We start from the raw sequence: 5,845 nt of genomic DNA, 5'->3' as shown, positions 1-5,845 counted from the left end.
AGAAGATGGAGGTTTCTGGAATCAGTCAAGGTCTGAGACACAAATGGATGTTGAGTACTGCAGATCATTATGCATAAAATCTTGTTTGTAGGGAGAGGAAAAAAGCCAAGAATTTAACATTAGTATAATAACCTGATTTGTCATTATTATGGAAATCTTGAGCCTAATCCAAGATTCATTATGAGTACATATGTAATTACTACCAGGAAAAGAGAAAAATTCTTTTATTCAAGAAAGTTTTAACAGTAATACAGTTAAAATTATTACAAACAGAATTCTTAATTTCTTTTCCTGATATTAAGGTCACACTTCCTATGGGTTGAAAGGCAAGTGTTGTCATTCTGGTGTTGGCAGTGGAGGATGCTACAGTTAATTTTCATCACCTGCCAATGGCTTCATCTGTCAAAAACTCACTTGAGGTAATTTCTATATATTTGGTACATTTATTTTTACACCTTGGTCTGCAGCATTACAGGACACTGAACTTACATAAGTGATGGAGTTTATGTAGTTGAGAAATATTTTATTTGTTCTCTTTGTTAACTCTAAAAGCAGTTTTGTCCAGTTCCAGGTCTTCATTTCTTAGGCTGACCCTAAGAAAGTCATTTCTGAGGGGTCTGCAGTGCCTGCCTGTGCCCCATCTCTGTTCATCCAGAGCAGTGCTCCTCTGCAGTGCACTCTGGACACTTCTAGAGTTTATCCTTCCCCAGACATCTGCTACCATTCCAGGATTGTATTTCTCTACACTAAATGCTAGATAACAAATACCTTCTTTCACATAAAACTTTTCCTTGTTACAGATATCTATAAGAAACTATTGCCATAGTATGCAATTTTTTTTTAATAAACAAATTAGTCACAGATACCTGGTTAATTAGTTAAATCAAGTACAGCAAGAAGTCAAGAAAAGTTCAGAGAAAACAAGTCTGACATGTCTCAGTCCTGAGGCCTCCAAACTCAGTGCAAAATTTGTGGCCAGCTTCAGTAGAGAAATTGCAGTAGAGTGTGGCACAGTGTCAAGAGAGATTTCTGGCATCTAAACTGGCAGAAGATTTTGATGATGACCACATTATCCAAGGTATAAGTTGAGATAGATAGATCACTGGAGACTTGTTTGTGACAAAAAGGCATTAAAACCACTGCTGCATAATAATAAATACAAACTCATGTAATTAAAAAATAATTTTTGCTTAAATTAAGAACTTGATAAAAGTTATTTTCTTATACAGGTAATGAACTATAAGGCTTAAAGCAAACAAGCCGTTCAAGAAATCAGTGAAGATCCCAGAAAGTTAGTGAGAGAGCTTTTTTTATTGAAGACCCTTTAATGCAAAATTTGTGCTTTAGAAGATTAGCTAGGTAGAACACAAACAGCAGCCTTCATTGAAAGAATACAATTCTAGCAGTGACAAAAGCAGACTAATATAGAGATGAAGAGGATTGAAACACACTATTTCAAGTGATAATCATTTTATAGTGATTTCTGCTCTTTTAAAAGCTGAAATAATATTAAATGTTGAACGAAAAGAAAGTTAAAAGAAACATTTCAGAATGTGAGACAAAGTGGTTAATTTCTTTTTCAAATGTCATAGCAGGTACAAATATTGTGATTTTCATTATGCTAAAAAAAAAAGAAAATTCTAAAACAAGAGGCTATCAAGCTGGAACAACCCTGGAAGTATTTAAAAGATGTGTAGAGGTTGTGCTTGTGGACATGGTTTAGCAGTGGATTCAGCAGTGTTAGTGATTAGACTGAATGATCTTCAAGGTCTTTTTTAAGTTAAACTATTCTATGGGTCTATCTGATTCTTCTATTGACAAAGGTGAGTTTTCCTCAATGGAACAGTGACTGCCTCATTATTAGAGGAGAAGGATAAGGTCTTACAAGAAAATAATTTGCTATTTCCTTGTAAAAAATAACTAGGCATGATACAGCCTACTGAGTTATTCAACAGAATTATGAGTAGGCTGTTTCTCACCTTCCATTTTCTCCTTTTCATGCATCACCTATTTGCATTTCTTAACATATTAATGTTTGAAGCTGAGACTTCTGAGGCTGAAATCATACTTCTTTGGTTCAGTAGCTTCCAGCATATATGGCTGATACATAAATGAAATGCATTGCATTAAAACATATGTATTAAGAAATAGCTTTTGTCTTTGTAGATGAAATTTTCCTAAACATTATTTGAATGAACTGTGCTTTAAAGACAGAACAAAGAGGTCATGACAGGGAATAGCAGAGGCTTTTTTACTTACATGATAAATAAAAATGTTACATATAAACATGTGCAGATTACTACCTACTCCATTAAATACAAAACAGTAGGAGCAGAGTCCTGATACATAAATTCAAACCAAACCTGCACATACACAGCTATTTCAGTAGGACATCTGTGGGCATGAAAACTGACAAAAGATGTAACAGCTATACAGCTGTGCATATTTTTAAAATTTGAATTATTTTAAGCATTAGAAAGTATTTGTAAAAATATCCCATTATTTTCTCAAGAACTAAAATAAATGCCTATGACTTTTTTCTTTAATAAAATGAATGAACCTTAGGAAGAAAAAACTGGTTGTTTTGGTAAAATTAAGTAAATTTTATTAGCCATATTTGACTTGTGTGCTCTTAAACATTCCTGCTTCAGAGAGTGATTTCAAGTGAAATTTTTATTTACTGAACTCATGAAGAGAGACATCCATTTTTTCTGGGACAGATGAAATGTTCAGGCTCAGTATTGGAAACTACTACAGTCAGAGCCTGACCAGGGCTTTCATGCTAGGATAGATCAAATGTTATAAGTCACTAAGAGATGGATTTACTGAATGTTTAAAATTGTAATCAAAATTCATTCCCTGAAGAAAAAAAACATTACTAAAAAAAATAAAATCAAAATTTAAAAAAAAAGAAGCCTATATAAATTAGTGTTGGATTTGTCTTTTAACTGACTTTAAGGGCTCCAAAGAACAGCTACTGTTATAGGAAGAGTCAGAAACATATTAATTTTGATGACTAAAGCTCCTAGCAGCCCTTACTGCAAATTACCTCTGTGTATTTGTGTTCCATTCAGGAGGACTGGCAAGTATATTTTGGTAAGCATACTGTAATTGAACAGCTTTTGTAGGTTTCAGTTTCCACATTGAAACTGATTGCAGTGAAAGGAGACAAAAGAATCAGAATCTTCCTCACACACATGAGCTTCCAGAGAAAATATAATCGACAGTCAGGAAAACAAATTGTATTTTAAATCTGCAAAACACTAAGTTTTAGATTTCTCACATGCCAGACAAAAATATTTTATTTATTCAAAGAATCTCAGTTTAGTTTTACCAAACCACACTCTAAAAAAAAACTAAAATCCATAGGTTATATTTATCTATTTCTCAATGGCATGCAGCAATTTCCATTTCAATTGTCAAAGGAGAGACCTAGAGGTGATTTGGTCAGTATGAGAAAGTACTTTAGTAAGAACAAGATTTCTGATTCAAGTAGGTGGAGACATGATAAGGTGCAAAGGCCAGAAATAAACTAAACAAATTAGACTGAAAATAAATTAACAGTGACAATAATGAACAATGAGGACAGTTTATCAAAAGATGTACTTGAACTGTTCATCATCACAGACTTCAAATTGAGAGGCTCATTTTCCCTGGCCAGAAGTTAAGAGCAGGATGTGAGAATTATTGCAAAGCTCTCTGGCCTGGGTTGTAGAGGAGGTCAATGAGCATCATTATATTGGTTTCTACTGAAAACAATCTCTCTACATCTTAATTAAAGCTAAAGAAAATGCCTTCCAGGAACATGCCTTGATGGCTGTGCTACAGAAATGCATTAAGTGTCCTCATTCCTCAGAAAGCATGAAAATTATAACTCTCCTTAAAGATCAGTGTGTGGGGAAGAAAAGAGTCCAAAAGGAACAAGCTCCAGACCTACATGGGAATTATTAACACCCACAGTATGTCCCTATAACTACTTTCTTACAAAAACAGTAATCATTACTTCCTGATACAAGAAAGCACAAAAAAATGCAAAAGGAAAACAAAAAGAACACAATATCAGCCATTTTCCAAGATCTACCAAAAAAAACCAGGAATGTACTGGACATACAATGAATTTTAAAAGTAGTACCAACCAATTTTCTGGCATTGTGGGACCCATCAATTTGTGACGATTTCTGTTCAGGCTGAACAACACTCTAAAAAATTTGGAGAAAAATCTCTTCTTGACAATGACAACAACTTCTAATTAACTTGATTCTCTTTCTAACTTGAGACATGTCTACTTAGCATTAAAATTTTTAAACATTTTCAGAACTCATATTCTTATAAATTCTAAATTCTTTTGTTTCTGTGCACGACCTTTATTTTTAAATTACTTTTGCTGTGATTGCACAATGGCAACAGGATAGCAATATTTTTCCCATCAGGTAAAAGGTTTTAATGGGAAACATTTCAAGAAGCTGTAGAGAAGTATGACTTTAATATTAGATTTTTGAGCTATTTATGTTATTGCAAATTTCAGCAGTGTACACAAAATAAATCTCACTTAATGCAGTAAGAGTGTATGGAAAAGTATATACTAAAGTCCTCTTCATGTAACTGTCTTTTCCATCAACTGAATAGCTTTGGTAATGCATCAGCAACATCACCTTGAAAAGTAGCTAGGGGGTTTTAATGACCAATATTGATTTTATTTGTAATCTATCACTCTGCAAATGCACAAGCATTGTTCAAGAGCATTCTCTTACCATCCCAGAAGAGGGTCCCACATCAGCATACACAGTGTTTGAACTTGCTCTTGTACAGGCTGAGAATGCCAAATGCTTGCAGATGCAGTTTTGGCTGAAGTCAAAAGAAATCCATTTATGAGCATGAACACAGCACGTACTGTACTGTTGCTTAGTGAAAAACCTAGGGATAGAATAGACTAGAACTGCTCCAGTTGGAAGGGACCTGTAGTGGTCACCTAGTCCTGCTGCCTGACCTCTTCAGGGATGACCAAAAGTGAAAGTAGATTATTATGGACACTATCCAGATGCTGTTTAAACACAGACAGAATTGTTGGGCATTGACCACTTCTCTGGCAAACCTGTTGCCATGTTCAACCACCCTATCCATAAATAAATGCTTCCTAATGTCCAGTCTAAACCTCTGCTGGTGAAGTTTTGAGCCATTCCCATGCATCCTGCCACTGGGTACCAGGGAGAAGAGTGCAGCACCTCCCTCTCCAGGTCCCCTCCTCAGGAAGCAAACAATGAGGTCACCCCTCAGACTCCTTCTCTTCAAACTAAGACAAACCCAGAGCTCTCAGCTGCTTCTCACAGGACAGGCTTCCAGCCCCCTCCCCAGCTCACTTGCCCTCCTCTGGAGAAGTTCAAGAACCTTCATATCCTTCTTAAATTGCACACAGCACTCACCAACACTGAATACAGCAGGATAATCACCAGTCTTGAGCAGATGCTGCTGCTGTGATTCTGGCACCCCAGGATGCTGTTTGTCCTCTTGGCAGCCAGGGGCTGATGTCCCACACTGACCTGGCTGCAGCTTCCCCCCGGTGATGCCTCTGAAGAAAGAAGAATTTAAGTATCCCCCCTATAATACCAAGATGATCTCATCTGACATGTTTGTGGTTATGTATATAAAAAGATTACAGCTTTTAAACAGAGGCATGGGAATTCTCTTTATCAATGCCATCAGCATAAACAACAAATATGTTTGGTCTCAGCACATTCTAAACAGATTTTGATATGGCTGTTTACACTCTAGGCATCATATAAATACTGCAAGCATGCCACAGGTTTTTATCAATAATAATCTCAGCCAAATTCTACACAATGGTAAG

Source organism: Erithacus rubecula (genome assembly GCF_903797595.1).
Source record: "Erithacus rubecula genome assembly, chromosome: 5".
NCBI classification, from domain to species: domain Eukaryota; kingdom Metazoa; phylum Chordata; class Aves; order Passeriformes; family Muscicapidae; genus Erithacus; species Erithacus rubecula.
Note: the sequence above shows the minus strand (reverse complement) of the source record.